Source organism: Vipera ursinii (assembly GCF_947247035.1).
Source record: "Vipera ursinii genome assembly, chromosome: 3".
Classification (NCBI taxonomy): domain Eukaryota; kingdom Metazoa; phylum Chordata; class Lepidosauria; order Squamata; family Viperidae; genus Vipera; species Vipera ursinii.
In genome coordinates this window covers 81,471,729-81,491,165 of record NC_139516.1, presented here as the reverse complement: position 1 = coordinate 81,491,165, position 19,437 = coordinate 81,471,729, and the positions used below count along the sequence as shown (strand labels likewise).

General features: G+C 42.6%; 1 protein-coding gene across 1 annotated transcript in view; it reads right to left on the bottom strand.

Annotated features, from left to right (window-relative positions):
* The window catches only part of LRRC8D (leucine rich repeat containing 8 VRAC subunit D), an 86,595-nt gene that overhangs the window by 64,271 nt on the left and 2,887 nt on the right, over nucleotides 1-19,437 (bottom strand). The window lies entirely within an intron of this gene.

Below are 19,437 nucleotides of genomic sequence, written 5' to 3'. Positions count from 1 at the left end.
GCTATTTGATTCTGTGGCATTTTACATGAAGTTAGTAAGTAATTTGTTCTGAAAAAGCTATATAGACTGATATTTTTTGTTAAATATTGATATCTGATTACCGTATATACTTGAGTATAAGCCGAATTTTTCAGCCCACTTTTTGGGCTGAAAAATTCCACTTCGGCTTATACTCCAGTCAACAAAAAAAACTTACCGAGGACTTGTGCGCGGCCGAGGCTTTGGTGCTTCCGGGATTGCGCGCACCTCTCCCAAGCCACCGCCGTCCGGAGACCTACCGAAGTTTGGGGAGGTTTGGGGAGGTGCGCGCGCACCTCCCCAAACCTCCCCAAACGTCGGCAGGTCTCCGGATCTCCGTGCCTTGCCTGCCTGCTTCTTTCCGCTGCGGAAAGAAGCAGGCAGGCAGGTCACGGAGATCCGGAGACCTGCTGACGTTTGGGGAGGTTTGGGAAGGTGCGCGCGCACCTCCCCAAATCTCCCCAAACTTCGGCAGGTCTCCGGACGGCAGCGGCTTGGGAGAGGTGCGCGCGATCCTGGAAGCACCGAAGCCTCGGCCGCGCGCAAGTCCTCGGTAAGCTCCGGGCGGTCACTTGCTTCGCGTCTCCTGAGGGAAGGGGGGGCCACTGGAGCGGGCGTGTTTCCTCGCCTGCTGGGCGCCGCGATTTGCCCGGGGAACGCGCGGGCCTGAATGGCAGCGTGGAGCGAGGAAGCGGACAGCCAGGGCTTCCCCGAGAGCCGCGGCCACACAGGGTATTCCTGTGTATTCAGGCTTGCAAAATGGCGGATCGAGCCTCTGCTGGCGGCGGAGGCTTGCAGAACGGCGGATCGGCTTATACTCGAGTCACGAACTTTTTCCAGTTTTTGGGGGTGAAAATGGGGTCTCGGCTTATACTCGAGTCGGCTTATACTCAAGTATATACGGTATATGTTTTGTGAAAGAGTGTAAAAAAATTAATGGATCTAACTAAGATTTAACATTAACAAACTTTTTAAAATAATTATGTGCTTAACTACTCTTCTGAAATAAATGTGATAGAGAATAGTTTTTAGGATTTCCTGGGAAAGTTTGTAGTTTGGGACAGAGAATATTCAAATTACGTTATCTTCAAGTATTGAATTCCATTATGAAATTAGGAGCCTTTAAATAGAACAAAGCTGGATCATTCTTAACATTTTCTACTGTAGGACATGTGATAATCCCAGATTTTGCAGCCATGTATGTTTCCTATTAAGCCCTGAAGCTCCTGGGAATGCTTTATGAAGCTAGCTGGAAATGCCTACAGAAAACGTTCCCAGCCACATACTTTATTTTTCTTTATTAATGCACAAATTAGAATGTGTCATGTAATTAGAACATATATTACATAAAATATTTTTATCATGCCATCAACAAAATTAAAGTTCTTTACTCAAGGGTAATATTAGAACAAATAACTAAAAATGAATATCTGGCTTTTTCATTAAATGGGAATGACTTACCCTGAATTCCTGCTTTCCTGTGACCACAGGAGTTCCAAAATTATTGAGGCGATGGGTCATCCACTACAGAGTCGATAGAAGTCCAAAATCTAGATACACCCATCCAGATCACAGTAGACAGGCAGAAGAATCCCTCAACCTCTTACAATGCCCACCAGTCAGCTGCTGATATGTTTTCAAAACAAAATTAAAATGAGAAAAATGTAAGCTTCCCTGCATACCAACCTAACAGTGTTGCACTAGGAATGGGAGACCAAGAGTTTAGGACTTGGAAGTTGCCTAAGCCAGGGGTCCCCGACCTCTGGTCAATGAACTGGCACCGGGCTGCGGCATTCCATAAACCGGTCCGTGCAAACAAGCAAAGCCGCATCTGTGGGATGCAGGCAGCACACAAAATCATGCCCCCTCCGGTCTGCTGAAAGACTTCTCTCCACGGAACCGGACCCTGGTGCTTAAAAGGTTGGGGGTGTCTGGCCTAAGCCACTCATCCTCTCTAAACCCAACGTACTTTATGTGATTTTGGTTATGAGAAAAAAAATAGGTCTTTCATTGCACTTAGATGTAAGGGCATACCAAATAAAAATACCAGACACTATATATGGAGAGGAATGAAACTAAGTTTTTTTTTATTTTATTTTGAATGCGCAGATCCCAAAAAAAGGTGTATTTATTTATTTTATTTATTTATTTTAATTCCATTTATATCCCGCCCTTCTCCGAAGACTCAGGGCGGCTTACAAGCTTAGCAGTAGCCTTCATTCTATGTATATGCCTGCTTATTAGGGCTTTCACACACACCCCAAGCGGCATTATTACAAAGTCAGCTTAATTGCCCCCAACAATCTGGGTCCTCATTTTACCTACCTCAGAAGGATGGAAGGCTGAGTCACAAGGACAACAGGAATACAGCGTAAATATCATCTACAGATTGTCCTCATCTTACGACCATAATTGAGCCCAAAATTTATGTTGCTGAGACATGTGTTAAGTGAATTTTGCCCCATTTTATGACTTTTCTTGCCACAGTTTTTAAGTGAATCACTGCAGTTGTTATGTTAGTAACAGTTGTTAAGTGAATCTGGCTTCCCCATTGACTTTGTCAGAAGGTCACAAAAAGGGATCACATGACCCTGGGACAACACAACCATCATAAATATGAATTTGTGGCCAAGCGTCTGGATTTTGATCATGTGATCTTGGGGATGCTGCAACAGTCGTAAGTGTGAAAAACGGTCATAAGTCGCTTTTTTCAGTGCTGTTGTAACTTTGGTCACTAAACAAACTGTTGTAAGTCAAGGACTACCCGTATTTCTCCCTATTCAACTCTTCAGAATATTGAAGGGCAGTTTCAATCCAAAAAGGGGCCCTGAATTTAAAGAAACTGTTCATAAAGCATCATTTGCTAAAGAGAAAATATATATTTGTAACGCCTGGAAAACAGTGAGGTAGTCAATTTCAATATTTGATGGGACGGTTCATTAGTTGATGGGACGGTTCTCTTCACCAAATCAAAAATATGTTCTGGGATCCATTTATCTGGAGTCTGGCAGGCCCACAAAACACAAGAGCTCAACTTTTCAAGACACAGATGATTTGGCCACATTCTAAATGAAACAATTGTTAGTCTATCCTCATAGATCCTACTTTGTAAAATGGTGTGTATCTTGCTAAAGTTAAAATATAGTGCACTATTATGTTCAACCAGGCCTCTAGTTTTTCTTGATAATGATGTACAGGCTGAAGGAAAGACAAAACTGAGGACCTTGGGAGAGGACAGCAAATTTTGAATTATTAATAGGAAAAATATTTGAAACCTGACAGTTTGAAAAGAAAAAAAAGGCTGATAAATTCAACCTATTAGTCTTGTAGGAGCATAAGCCAATGTAACTTCAGTTCATCGCCCTTATTAAATTCAAAACCTGTATTGATAAATGATAACATTATTAAAGAGTGTAATTATAGTAAGTGGGTTTTATGCACTTTTAAGTACAAAAAGAAATCCAATCTAGATTAATATCTATCAAATATATGCACGTTTGTATGAAATATGATACAAATTATTGGAATCTCTGTAGTTTACTTGTGGTAATTTAATACAATATTCCATAATTAAAGGTGGTCCAGAAATCTACCTTTTAGCACCTGGGCAGCCTTGTTTGGACTCAGAATCTAAGTATGATAAAATCTGGGAAGCTGCCAGGGAATATCAGGGATCTGAAAAAAAAATCTCAGAAGCAAAGTCAAGCTACTTTAATATTGTTGCCCAGAATTATACATCAACGTCCATGGAGTCATCATGAATCAAATCTGACATGACTTACCTTATTAGCTGCATTATGGTTGTTAATGAAGTTACATATGGTATAATTTCATTATTGTTACATTGTGGATCATCCACAACTGAAATTAGGTTTTCAGCTTTGAGTAAAACGTTCCCTGACACTTGACGTAACACAGATTCCTTTCATCTCCTTGAAAAGATATTGTCTGGATCCATGTATCAAGCCAAGCCACAGTTTGTTAAGTAAACCCCAAGAGTTGAGCTTACATGTTGCTCTAAGCCATTAAACATGACTTACTAAAACACAACTGACTGGATTCACATACAACACTTAACCAAAACCAAACAAAGTACATTATGGCTTACTTGGAGGTGGGAGTACTAGACCACAGACTGAACAGGCAAGAAGTAAGAACGGAGAAGAAAAATAAAGGAAGTCAGTGGCAATATTGACAAATAAAGCTCTTTCCTATACACACACACCTACAACATAGGAGGAACAATGCAGAGGGTTGATATAATAGGCAATAATTCTGAACCAAATCTTCTATTCTTTAAAATACGACAGTAAAACGTTATTAATAGAAGCATTCCAGGAAATACATAATTCACTTTCTCAAAGAACATTCCAAGCTTTTTCTCTCTCAACAGTTGTAGCCCCTAAATCCTCTCTGGCAGATTTCCATGGCTGTTTATAAGAGGATGGAAAATGCTTTACTGAAGAACAGTGAAGGCCTGTACTTCAAAAACAGTGTTGATTCCTCCACATTAAAATAATTTTTACCACTAGAGACAGAGGGGCTATGTCAGTTAAAATTAGGAATGGGGAAGTAAGCATTACTTACTGTGCTGAACAGCCAACTTGACTTTGGGAAACACATTTTGCCCAAACACAAAAAGATTATTCAAGTTAAATCTGAATAAGGCTGGCTTTGTTCCGTTACAGCAGACATACTATTCCAACTAGTCTTATTATTGCATATCCTAAATAGTCAAAGTATGCATACAAAAAGAATAATTATTATTTTTAATTAAATACAGCAGCAGGGAACTGGAATTATTATTTTAAAAAGTGATTCTGGGGAAAAGTGTGAAGGAATTTCCTGATTAAAATCAGCCCATCAAAGCTTCTATCTGTTCCTCAAGGCAGGAGATGAATAAGATGCTCAGTGCAATTCAAAGTAGATACAATAGCTGAGTTAGCATGATTCTAACTTAGTTGGTTTGTGTTACATATGAACCAGGCCTCTGTGATTTATTACATAACAACTTAGTTTGATGTGTGAACCCAACCAATGATGGTTTGATCATATGTGACCACATTTTTAAATTTACATTATTTTTTTAAAGGAGGGATAAACTAATTCCATTTGTGTTCAAAGCTATCTGGCCTGCTCTACAATCCATACCAACTATTTACTAAGCAATTAAAACAAAAAGCAGACTACATAACATAACACCAAGAATTACAGTACAGTATAACTAGTTTGACCCCAAAAAAGAGAAAAAAATATGCATTTGGGTATTATATGATAAAGCTACAGATCAATAGTAGTAGATCAACTTTTAATAGAAGCGATGGAAGATTCAAAAAGGATCATCTAGCTGACATTATATTTGCAGTTGCTGGATAATGTAGAAAACAACAAATTTGCTTGTAAAACTTGAGGCTTTTATAGAATATGCATAATGGGAAAGGTTCCACAGCTCAATCTATTTAGAAATAAGCCGTACACACAGAGTGTATTAGGACAGGGCTTTTCAACCTTTTCACCCATTGTACCACTTTTAGGATATAGCAACATCTGAGTACCACCAGTCGCCTAGCAAGGTGTCAAAAACATGATGACAAAACAAAAAAAAGGAAAAAAAGTGATAAACTACAGGTAGTCCTCAACTTACAAGAGTTTGCTTAGTGACTGTTCGAAGTTACAATGGCACTGAAAAAGTGCCCCCCAAGCCACAGCTGAGCAAGACACCTGCCTGCCTGCCCAGCAGTGCTTTTCCTCCTGTCCGAGGTTTTCATTGTGAGCATTTCTGTTGAGGATTGGCAGCGGGGGTGGGTGGGGGGTGTTTTGTTTTTATTCCCCCCATCTGCTGGGTGGTTGCAGCAGGCTTTGGTCACTTCACATGACCCTGGGACACTGTGACCATCATAAATATGAATCAGTTGCCAAGCATCTAAATGTAAATCAAAAGACCCTGGAGATGCTGCAACATTCCAGCTGATCGGTGCTTTTTCTGGGCTCAGCAGACGTGCCAGGATCAGCACTGAGCTCCAGCTGGAACCTGGCTCCAATCCTGGCGCTTCCACTGAGCCCTGACAGCCCTGCAGCTCCAGCCGTCTCTCGCTCAGGCTTGTGCGGTGCTACCACCAGTTCAGCTCATTCCCCTCCCCCACTACCATTTTTCTAGGATGGCCGCGTACCACCTGCTAGGTGCCAATGTACCACAGGTGGTACCCATACCACTGGTTGAAAAGCCCTGTATTAGGATTCTTCCCAATGAAAGAGCCCAGGAGTATTGCAAGCCATAACTGCTTAGGTCACATTTTAAATGTGTCAATCAAAAATGCTCAGGTCCTCATCTCAGCACATTCAAGTCAATTTAAGAACCAGAATCATGTCCTACGCATCAGCGCGGATATCAGTGCAGAGAAGGGAAGGGAAGGGAAAGGTACAACCTGGGAAAATCCAACAGTTTTGTCTTTCTGCTAGAAACAAGAGCCAATCTTCACCATGTCTCTCTTGGGCTAAGACTAAGTCATGACTGGGGATTCCTAGCTGGAGGAAGAGAGGCATGGAAAAGGTTGATTCACTTAGTCTCTAGGGCAGAAAGGCAAGATCAACCCATCTGTGGATTCTCCATTCGTCATGCTGGAGAATTGCTTGCTCACTGTTGTTGTTATGTATGGGGTAGAAGCAGCAGCTCTGCATGTACCAGCAGGTGGTGCTGTGCTGTGGCCGGATTGGCTGAAGTGTTTTCGGCGGGAGATACGGATGGATGGATTGGCCAGAGTGATACCTGGCTAGGTATATAAGGGGTCCAGGTAACCCCTTTGTTCAGTACGCGCCTACCACTAATAAAGAGCTGACATGCGATACTCATCTGTTCATTCATTGCCATGCGGTCCAGAAACCACTACACAATAGTTGTGAACAAAATCAGGGTAGAACACAGCCCTCCTCCCCTCATCAAATTCTCATAAAACAGTAAACTTGAACAGCATCAATACCAAAACATTTCTCAAAGTTCAAAATGTTTGAGTTATAGTCATAGTTAAAAGTTAATTGTAAATGAATTGATTATGAGCAGTAAGTATTTTTATTTCCTTGTACAAAAGGAAAGGTACAATTAAATTTTAGTAGAGTATTCTACCTTAGTTGGTAGCTGAAATAAGGACCATATAAAGATATTCCTTCAACCAAGTTCTTGGAACTTTTTCACAGTTCTGCAGTAATAAAAGCAGCTGAAGGATGACCAAATCAGGGTAATCAGGGTAATTCAGAATGGATGTTGGATTACTTGAGAAGGAATAAATAGTTCCAATTCGCTATGATATCTGTCAAAATCTCTGCAAAGCTCCAATGCCACTGTCCTGAAACTAGTGGTGATGGGCATAGGAGGGAGGAAAACTGGACCAAATGATCAACCCATCTGTCCTGTCCATGAGTGGTGCCTTTAATAGATGGGCAATGTCATCAGGAAAGGGTCTGTCATCAATGAGCAATGCCAATCATTCAACTGCAAGCACAAAGAATTTATTAGGAGTTTGGAGGACACAGCAGAAGAAGCCAAAACATGTAGTGGCTGAGGTTTGAAGGCACCTTTGTTCCCCAAAACAATGCAGGATGTCTCTACAGAATCACATCTGATTCAAAAGGTGGCTATTTGGAGTCAAGCTAGGTCATTGTAGTCATTAGGCTTTGGAACAACACTATCAATTTTTCCTTTCCTCCTACTCTCTAGCAAGTTTAGTGGCAAGACTTGTATGTCATCTGAAGGTGACAGCTTGTCATGCAGACCTTTGTTTTAATGTTTCTTGAGAGACTGTATGGCAGGGGTGTCAAACTGCCAGCTTGTGGACCGGTTTCATCATACCGAAACCAGGCCCAGCCCATTGCCGGCAATGCAAAAAGAGTCACGATATGTCGCGACATTCACGTGACGTGGTGAGTTTGACACCTGTGCTGTATGGCATTGGTTGTCCAACAGGGAAGGGTTAAAAAAAGGGGATGGCTACCCCATAATTCTTTACACTAAGCATCTCTGGGAAAAGCAGACACAGCAGCTGCTCTCAGAGTCTTTTCTCAATTAGACTCAACAGAGAATCAAAATCACCTGAGATATATGTTTTGTTTCTCTACACCACTGGGAGAATTATTCCTCCAGAGAACATTGTTCTGTTTTCCAAATCATGTTTTGCACCGTTTGATCATGCCAAGTCCCATTTTAGGGAGCTTTTAGTCCTAATGGAATTGTTCTCTGCCCCATGCATAATATTATATACATCTTCCTTGACCATATCTTCCTTGAGTCATCTTTTTTTTTCTAAAAAATTCCAGATGTTGCAGTCTTTTCCTGTAAGGAACATGCTCAAGTGTTCTTTTTCCAGTTTTGTGATATCTTTTTTCAAATCTGGCAACTAAAATTGCATATACGCAAATACTGTATTTTAAAAATTGGTGTAAGGACATTAGAATGTTGGCAATTTTATTTTCAGTCTCTTTCCTTCTGATTTCTACTATGAAATCCTAAACTTGATTGAACAGGCTATTTCTGCAGCCCAAGACTTTTATAAAACTCTGGTGATATTAGTTAATTCTACCAGCCTTAATAGTTCTGGTCACCTGGTAGAAACAAACTTATTTTTCGCACACTAAAAAATAAAATGTTGGTTTAATGTAGTCACTTAGCACACAGAAATTAATCTTGGACTGTAGTGTTATATTTCAGTGGAAAATACTGCAATATTTAAAAATATCTGTAATTTTCCAAATATAAATCCTGATTAACATTTTAGGACTACACTAAGAAAGGGGAGGTAACAATATTTTTAAAAATTGAAAATAACAGGAACTAAAACAATAATTTTAGTTGTATTTTTTTCCCTTACCTTCCAAAATTTGCTTCTTGTAGAGTCAATTCTATCAGATAAAACTATATACCAAATTAACAACTAACACAGACATGTCAAACTCGCAACGTATCGGAGCTTTTTCCCATTGCCGGCAATGGGGTGGGCGCGGTTTCGTCATGATGCATCCGGCCCGTGGTCCGGCAGTTTGACACCCCTGATCTAACACTTTGGTTATACCCTCAAACAGTTTTGCCTACTCTAACTCAGTGTTTCCCATCCTGGGCAAGTTCCAGGCATGTAGATTTCAAAGCCTACATTCTTTTTAGCCAGTATAGCCCTTACTGAGAATTCCGGGAGTTGTAGTCCACATACCGAAGATTTACCAAGGTTAGGAAATCCTGGAAAATAAAGGCACAAAATAAAATAGATGATCATGGCGGCAGCCATAGATTGACTTCTGAAAGCCAAGATTATTTTTTTACCAAGCAAAAATCTTTCCTGTTCTCTCTACACAGAAATAATCATTGTACCTCTTGCTTCTGACATTTACACTGGAAAGGCACTGTAGCTTTCTCTTTATGCAATCTTGCTAAGGTAATACCTACCCTCTCTTAAAATAATGTTCTTTTGAACTTTGCATAGTGAACTATAAAGCCAAATGTAAACTCGTATCCTAAACAGATGAGTTTCATAACATACAGTACAAGAGTATTTTTTACTTAAAGACTTCTATTTCCAACCATTTTTAAAACTATTTTATAGTTTTAGATTATCTACAAAAATCGACCATGCTTTTTTTCAGACAACTCTCGACTATAGCTCGGTGGCATTACTAATGCCAGCTTAGAGTTATTTGCAATGCCCCTTGGGGCTGAACAGAGCGTAATGGCCTTTTTAAGCCAGAACAAACAAGAGGAGCAACCTATGACTTATTTTAATGTTAACAAGTTTCCCCTCTGGCCTAAAAGGGTATCATGATGTAGAGAGAGGTTAAAGCATAATTGTACTGTGAAGAATATCAGAAAACACTTCTTTGTATCTTTTTTTCTTTAACTTTTTTTCTTTCTTGCACTTTTCGCTTTCTCTGAGTTTTTGTTTTTTTCTTCCTGATTTTAGTTTGTATTAGTTCTTTATTTTAGCCCAGAATTCAGCAATGTGGGTAGTTACAGACCCAATCTGTTATGCACACTGCTACTCCTCAAGTTACCTGGCTTCCAACAAACCCAGATGTAATTCTAGATGCTGGTTAACTTTAAAGCCCTGCATGGCATACAGGGCCGAGTAAGTTGCAGGACTGCCTGCTTCCAATATAGTCGCAATAGCATTTAGACTTACCTATATGCCACTTCATATTGCTTTACAGCCCTCTCTCTAAGCAGATTTACAGAGTCAGCATATTGCCCCCCAACAATCTGGGTCCTCATTTTACAGACCTCAGAAGGATGGAAGGCTGAGTCAACCTCGAAGATTGAACTCCTGGCAGTGGGCAAAGTTAGCCTGCAATACTGCATTCTAACCACTGCGCCACCAGGGCTACTTATCCCCATAAGGGGGGAACACTCCAGGTTCCTTCATTTAAGTATTGCTATGTCATGTGACCTAGGAAGTGGGCCTTCTCAGTGTCCGTGCTGTCTTCAAACATCTTCTCCCACATACAACAGGCCTAACTCTGCTGGCCTTTGGAAAAGCAGTCAAGACTCGACTTTTTTTCGCAGTCAACAACTATTGGTTGTTTTCATCTATTCCATTCAGTTTGTCATTTTACACATCCTGGTTGTCTTTTAATAATATAACTTTTTTTCTTATTGTTCACATTTAGTGTAGGTCACCCAGAATCATGTCGGTTGAGTTACATAAATATGGCCTTAAATCAATAAAGATCAGCTATCAGGACAGTCCAAATTCTGCCAACATACTTTAGTGCCACTTCACTGATTGAAGGAAAGCACATTAAAGCAGCTGCCTGGATGACTCCTTAGTCTTTTTACTTCTGGTGGAAGGAAGAAAAACATTTTTCTAATGCCAAAAGGAACAGATGCAATTTGTTGTTAGTTACATTTTCAGCAAAGCTATGATTGTAAAATAATGACTAGATAGTCCTTGAGGACCAACTGTCCCATATTTACCACATCTTAGAGTGGGCTGGTGCACAGCTGATAAACAGAAAAATCTGCAGATGATAAAAATTAGTGGTAACTAAGGTTAATGAGCAAAAAGTTTCAAGGGTTCAAAGACTATGAGGCGCACATGATTTTATCATGCACTAATATTAAAAAATTTAAATCTTGATTACACTACATTAGGTAGACGATTTATGGGGTTTTATGTCTTGTAATGTCAGTAATAATGCAAAAAACATGAAAGGCCAGATTAATCCTCTCAACAAAGCTTAAAGAGAGGCAGAAAAAAAGTTTTCTTCCTTTAATGCCCTTTAAAAAGGCCTTGAAAAAAGTAGGTTAAAGCCTTATGCAAAGGGAAATAGTGTGAATCATAAATCGAGGAAGCAATCTAGTTCTCATTTGCTATGATGAGAGAAAAGAGTTTTTGAAAAAGCAGATTGATTCTCCTTCCTAGGTGAAACAGCTTTGGTGAGACACAGTGAAAAGGCCCCAGAGTGGCCATTCCTGTATTGCCCCAAAAAAGATTGACCTATTTCCATTTGCAAATCTAAGATGTATACATGCAAATTCAGAATTGGCTGCTGTAAATTCAATAGAAACACAAGTAACATTTTTCAGCACTGTGCAGAGTTGTTCAGCCAGGGAGGGGGGAATGTCAACCACAACTTCAGTGAAACCCCTCCCCTTCTTAAAAGGGGCAGGACTTTGATCATTGTGGTTGCCATTTTGACTTTTTCCTTGAGTCCAGCCAAGGATACCCTTAGCACAGTGGGAATATAGGGATATATGGGCTGGCTCATTCCACTAAGGGGCAACACAAAATCCTGCTTTTCTTCCCTTCTGATGATTTCTCTTTTAAAAATGGTCGCTGTTCAGGAAATACTCACAAGTAGAAAACTATTCCCTGAAGAGCACTTATTTCTTTTACTAGGGGCTTACCTACCACTTCAACTGTTACCTGATTTTGAGCAGCTTACAACCTTTCCATGCGTAAGACAGATTAAAACAATTAAGAAATAAACCACATAAATAACAATACACGGTTGAATACTCCTATCTTGAGGAATCATTAAAAAAAACCATATTATGTGCACTTGTACAGAGGAAGTATCTCCCCCAATTCATCTCCCACTCAAAGACCTGCTAAAATTACCGGACAGCTTTCTTAAATCCCTCTAATCTTGAGGGCCATTTCACAAGAATGCTAGAGAGAGGGCTACTCCATCTCATAGTTTGGGCCACAAGACCAGCTGTAGAGTCCAAAGAGATAACTATGGCTGACCTTAGGAGTCTCTTTCTCTCTTCAGCTTCACCCTGGTCATTCCTTAACTAAGCCCGGTCTCCTTTTTTTTCTGCACTGTTCAAACCCTATTGGCAGCTCTCTCAGACCTTTATATGCTTCTTCAACAATCTCTTTTATTGGATGTTTTTATTTGAGATGTAACAGCTTAATTCTAAAGGCTGTTATTTTATCCAAATGTTATTATTAACTGCCTTGACAGTATATTTTTACTGGAAACGAGGGATATAAATGTTGTATTTAATAGCTATAAACCTATTGAACATAATGGACTTCATGGTACTATTAAAGTATCATAAGTCATACCTTCCTAAATCAGGACAGGGCCAATAGATTGTTTATCTGTACAATGATGTTAATGGTTAAACAATCCACATGCATAATTCCTCACCTTCAAGAGCTTTTGCTTATTTATCAAGAAAAACGGACGTGTTATTGCCAAGGCAGCTGCAGCTCGGCCTACATTATGCCGGCTGATACACTTTTTCCTCCTTAGTTGTTTCCTAAACAGACTTGATTGTGTCACAATGCTAAGCCATAACGTAGCTCAAGCAACTTCTGTTCCTTGAATTCCCAGCAGTTTTCACCCTTCAGATGTTGCTGGGTAAGGCTCTCCATCTACAATGAAGACACTTAGGATTACAGAGAAAAACTTGCTAAAGGCCCTATATGGTAGGGGTCCCTGAAGTGGCTGACAGACCACTCAGAGACAGCAGGCTTAACGTCAACTGGTTTATTTAGAATCGGACAAACAGGTGTTAGGTTCCGTTCTTTTTTAGCCGGCAGCCGGCCGGCTAGTCCAATCAGCGGCCGTTCTTCTCCCGCCGGGACTCCGGAGCCAATCCACTGTAGGCTGTGTTTGACAGCTCCTTCGTCCGCGTGGCTGGGTGCGTGCGTGGTTCCGTGCTTGTGTTGACAGCAGAGAGCTGTCAACTGGCTGCGCCTGCGCCTTCGCTGGGGAGGTTTTGACAGCTGTCAAAACTCCCGCGTGTTCGGCTGTCATGGTGTTTGCCTCACGAATAATACAACTGTTTAACTATTAACGTTAACAATCTTACATATAATACAGTCCCCAACCCCCATGCCATGTGACCAGTACCGGTCCATGGTCTGTTAGGAAGCAAGCTGCACAGCTGGAGATGACAGCGGGCGAGTAAGCAAATTTCATCTGTGTTTGCAGCCGCTCCACTCAGATGATCAGGCATTAGATTCTCAAACCCTCCTATAAGCTGCATATGTGAGGGATCAAGGTTGCACGCCCCTCCTCCCCCGGACCTTGGAAAAATTGTCTTCCACAAAACCGGTTCCTGGTGCCTCAAAGGTTGGGAACCGCTGCTATATGGTATGGATGAATCTTGATTCATTTATTTATTGCTTGTTTGGTATTAGGTTTGTTAGAAAATGTGACAGATACCCAACTCCATGGATAACAAAAAGATGTTGGGGGTTATAGTTCAATATAGTTCATATTATAAATGAAGTTGGTTGCTGCAAAAAAACCCTATAGCCTACTTAATTTTATTTCATTAGTTTGCAACATATGAAAGGTCACAGGTTGTCTATCCCTGATTTAACATTACAAAAATGAGCTACAAGTAATTCTCCACTTACAACACTGAAAAAAGTGACTTATGACCGGTTTTTATAATTACCACCGTTGCAGCATCCTCTTAGTCACATGATCAAAACTTGGCAGCTGCTTAGCAACTGGATAGTTACAGTGTCCCAGGGTCATGTGATCACTTTTTGCGACCTTCTGACAAGCAAAGTCAAAGGGAAAGCCAGATTCGCTTAACAACCTTGTTACTAACTTAACAACCAGTTGTCTTTCGGGTGAGGTTCAAGGTGTTGGTTACGGAAACGGGGCCTAGAGAGCTGCTGGAGGTCTAGCCGATCCGAACCCGACCGGTTGCGGTTAAGAACCTATATTAGGTCTTATCTCACAGCGATGAGGATGGCGAGGTGTAATTACTTCTCCACCCTCATCGCGTCCGCAGATAATCGCCCGGCCGCCTTGTTTAGGGTGACTCGCTCACTTCTTAATCAGGAGGTGAGGGAGGATCCCTTGCAAGGTCGTGCCGAGGAATTTAGTCAACATCTGTCAGATAAAATCGCTCGGATTCGGACCGGTTTGGACTCCAGCTGGGCAGAGTCAGGCGATCAGGACACGGGCGGTCTTGTCAATGTTATCTGGGAAGAGTTTGATTCTGTGACCCCTGATGAAGTGGACAGGATTATGGGGAGGCTGAGCTCCTCCACATGTTTGTTGGACCCGTGCCCTTCCTGGCTGGTTTATGCAGCTAGGGAGAGGACACGAGGCTGGCTCCAGGCGGTTATATCTGCTTCTCTGAGTGAGGGTTATTTCCCCACCGTCTTGAAGGAGGCGGTGGTGAGACCTCTCCTCAAGAAGCCTGCCCTGGACCCAGCTGTTTTGAACAACTTTCGTCCAGTCTCCAACCTTCGCTTTCTTGCGAAGGTTGTTGAGAGTGTGGTGGCGCATCAGCTCCCTCTAGTCCTGGATGAAGCGGATTATCTGGACCCCTACCAATCGGGTTTCAGGCCCGGGTACAGCACGGAGACGGCATTGGTCGCTCTGGTGAATGATCTCTGGAGAGCGCGGGATAGGGGATATTCCTCTGTCCTAGTCCTATTAGACCTCTCAGCGGCTTTCGATACCATCGACCATGGTATCTTGCTGCGGCGTCTCAGGGGATTGGGAGTGGGAGGCACAGTTCTTCAGTGGTTCTCCTCCTATCTCCTGGGACGCTCGCAATCGGTGTTGGCAGGGGGGCAGAGATCGGCCCCTAGGTCTCTCGTTTGTGGAGTTCCTCAGGGGTCGGTTCTCTCGCCTCTCCTGTTCAACATCTATATGAAACCGCTGGGTGAGATCATTCGTGGTTTTGGAGTTGGGTATCATCAGTATGCCGATGATACCCAACTTTTCTTTTCGACCCCAAACCACCCCAGTGATGCCCTCGCCGTGATGTCCCGTTGCCTGGAGGCGGTTCGGGTCTGGATGGGGAGGAACAGACTTCAACTCAACCCTGACAAGACTGAGTGGCTGTGCATTCCGGCATCCCGGGACATTCAAAATGTTCCATCTCTTTCTATGGGGGGTGAGCTCTTACCCCCCCCGTGGATAGGGCTCGCAACTTGGGAGTCCTCCTAGATTCACGGCTTACCCTGGAAGATCATATAGTGGCCGTGACTAGGGGGGCTTTCGCCCAGGTTCGCCTGGTGCGCCAGTTGCGGCCCTATCTGAACCGGGATGCCCTGTGTACGGTCACTCATGCGCTCGTGACCTCTCGCCTTGACTACTGTAATGCTCTCTACATGGGGCTTCCCTTGAAGACCACTCGGAGGCTCCAACTGGTACAGAATGCGGCCGCGAGAGTTGTCTTGGGAGTTTCCCGGTACTCCCATGTTACACCTTTGCTCCGCGAGCTGCATTGGTTACCAGTTGTCTTTCGGGTGAGGTTCAAGGTGTTGGTTACGATCTTTAAGTCCCTACATGGCATGGGTCCGGGATACCTCAGGGACCACCTGCTGCCGGCATCGATTCCCCTCCGCCCTGTGCGTTCCCACAGAGAGGGCCTCCTCAGGGTGCCGCCAGTCAGGGAATGCCGACTGGTGGCCCCCAGGGGGAGGGCCTTCTCTGTGGGCGCTCCGGCATTATGGAATCAACTGCCGGTGGAGCTCCGGATGGCACCAGACCTCCGAACTTTCCGTCGGGGCCTGAAGACCCACCTGTTTGAAATAGCTGGTCTGGCCTGATGGGGGTTTTTAATTGTTTTTTAAATTTGTATTACTGTTTTAATTGGGCATGGGTTTAATCTTTTTTTAATTTTTGTATTGTCTTTTTTATATATGCCCTGTGAACCGCCCTGAGTCCCTACCAAGGAGAAGGGCGGTATATAAATCAAATAAACTATAAACTATAAACTAACTATAACTACATTGATTCATTCAACAACTGTGGCAAGAAAGATCATAAAATGGGACATAACATTTAACTGTTTTGCTTAGCATAATCTTAGTGATTAACCTTTTATAAGGCTAGTTGAAGCAAGTACTGGTAGTCCTCAATTTAACAACCATTTTGTATTATATGTAAGTGAAACACTGTTCAATGTAAGAAATGCAAGTGACAGCTCTTTTGACAGCTGACAGCTGTACACGCGGTTTCCAATGACAGCTCCACACGCGGCTACAAGTGATAGCTGAATCTGACAGCTGCACACACGGTCCGCGCAGATTGGAGGAAACCGAAAAGGCGGGAAATATCCTAGGACAGGGATTGGACAGAGACTCACCCGCGTCTCTATGTAAGGGGGGTTCACACTTGCTTGTCGTTCCTGTGAGGCAATAAACAGCTGTTTGAGTTGAAGCCTGCTGCCGCAAACACTACAACTGGCGACGAAGGTGGTACTGCTTCACGGGAAACAAGAGCGAAGTCACAAGCTGACTAGTCACTGAGCAGAGTCACTGAGGGAAACTAATTCCCGTAATAACCGTGAAGCAGTGATTAACGAGACAGCATGACAGCAGTTGGACAAATCAAGGAGTTCGACATCAAATACCCAGAGCGATGGAAGTTGCACCTAGGTCAAGTCGAAGGCTACCTCTTGTTCAACCGAATAACCGAAGACCGCATGAAAGCTGCGGCTCTACTTTGCCTCAGCGGCACAGCTGTATACGATGTCGCGGCCGGCCTCTGCAATCCAGACCCAGTTAGTGCCATCCCATATGCAGAGCTGACGGAAATGCTAAACAAGCACTTTGTGCCTGCCCGATCGGAGCTCTACTGGCGGCTCCGATTCGCCCATCGAACCCAGAGGTCCAACGAGGCGGCAACCGACTTCATTGCAGCCGTTCGACACGCCGCATGATGGTGCCATTTCCCGGACCTAGAGGATAGGATCTGGAACCAGATTGTCCTTGGACTCTTGGACAAGCGACTACAGAGGAAAATAGTCGCCAAGCCGACCTTAAGCCTCACTGAAGTAGTGAGTGAAATAAGGGCTTATGAAGCCACACACGAGGAACATCAAGAATTCCCCACCAACGGGGCCAACAGGTCGGTCCATCAATGCCTTCAAGCTGACAGCGAGGAGGAAATCACGGGACCCGATAACGAAATCAACGCACTCCAACAGCAGTACACAAAGTTTCAGACACACATGGTCTCCCAGATATTATCGTGTCTGACAACGGACTGCAATTCACTTCTGCTGATTTCCACATTTTCATCAAGGCCAACTTAATTAAGCATATCACATCGGCCCCCTTCTGGCCTTCCACCAATGGCCTGGCAGAAGTTATGGTGAGAGCTACCAAGGACTCATTGCGCTGTATCATCTCCGGCAACTGGCACCAGCGGCTGGCACAGTTCCTGCTAGCACAACACTCAACCCCCTGCACAGCTACTGGCAAAAGCCCAGCGGAATTACGTTGGGGCCATCGCCTAACCACCAGACTGGACAGACTGCACCCAGACAGGGTAACGACTGAACCTGAACCACCACCCCCACCACGTCAATTTAACTCTGGGGGGGGGAAGGGATGTATTATATGTACATGTACATTATATGTACATTGAACAGTGAAACACTGTTCAATGTAAGAAATGCAAGTGACAGCTCTTTTGACAGCTGACAGCCGTACACGCGGTTTCCGATGACAGCTCCACACGCGGCTACAAGTGACAGCTGAATCTGACAGCTGCACACGCAGTCCGTGCGGATTGGAGGAAACCGAAACGGCGGGAAATATCTTAGGACAGGGATTGGACAGAGACTCACCGGCATCTCTATATAAGGGGGGTTCACACTTGCTTGTTGTTCCTGTGAGGCAATAAACAGCTGTTTGAGTTGAAGCCTGCTGTCCGCGTATCTTTGCCGGGAACCCGCCGCAAACACTACACATTTGCTTGGCAACTGTTTTAAGTTACAATTCCCCCCCCCCCCAAAGTATTTATGACACAATTCTAAAGTTCTGACAGCTGCCCCTCCCACATTTTGGGTGCTTGGCAACCCCCCTCCCATTTACAGTCATTTCCTGTGATTATGCGATGGTGATTTATAATGTTTTTGCTGAAAACCTGTGTTTACATAGCATACACTGGTTTTGCTTAATGACTGCAGTTTTGCTTAACAACTGCAAGTGATTTTCTTTTTTGTGATCAACACACAAAAAAGTTGTGAAATCAGGTTGGTAATGTGGATGATTCACTTTATGATCTTCACAACTTTACTACCATAATGGGCAGATGCCATTTTGGTCGTTAAGTTGAGAACTACTTGTATACTTCAAACCATAGTTTATGAAACTTGCTTGTTTTTAATAAACTTGGAGTTAAGGTCAATTAGTTTGTTCAAGTTCAGATGACATGCTAAATTGAGATTAGTCTAAAAGAAGTGCCTAATATCCTCTGCGGCAAAAGGGAGAAATGATAACTGAACAAGGCCAAGAGTAATTCTCACATATAATTTAGCATTACATTTCAAAACAGTCATGGTAGCTTGTCAACTAGAAAAAGAATTGTGCATTTATGTTTTGCACATCATATGACTGGATTCCTCTATATATGCTTAGCCATGCTTACGTTAACCAGAATAAGTAACTTCAGTCATGTCACTATGGAGCTTTCAACTAGTTTCATATGTGAACATCGCCGACGGATTGTTTTCATATTTAATCCAAAATAGGAAATTTGAGGCTGTTATAGTGTAGTCCTATTAGAACTGGACAGGATTAACTATTTCACTCCTCTTAATTTCTCATTATTTCTTCATACATTTGTTTCATCTTGCTAAAGTAGCATTTTTATGTACATTTTTCATAATGTACAATTTTTCCATTGTGCACTGAAAATTCTAAAAAAAGTAATCTAAACCTATAATTGTATTTCTACATTGATCAAAGGCCCCAATCAATTGTAAAAACATGGCTTAAGTCAAGATACAATCACTCCAGTGGAAACTGTATGAAAGGTTATTAAAAATATCATCTCTCATTCAACTGGTACAACCGTTAGGGTGGCAAACCAAAGGAACCATCCAAGAGTGTTTCACAATATTTTGAAATGATACCTTGGATTACACGTAGTCCTTGATTCACAGCAGTTCATTTAGTGACTGTTCAAAGTTACAACAGCACTGAAAAAATGACTTATGAC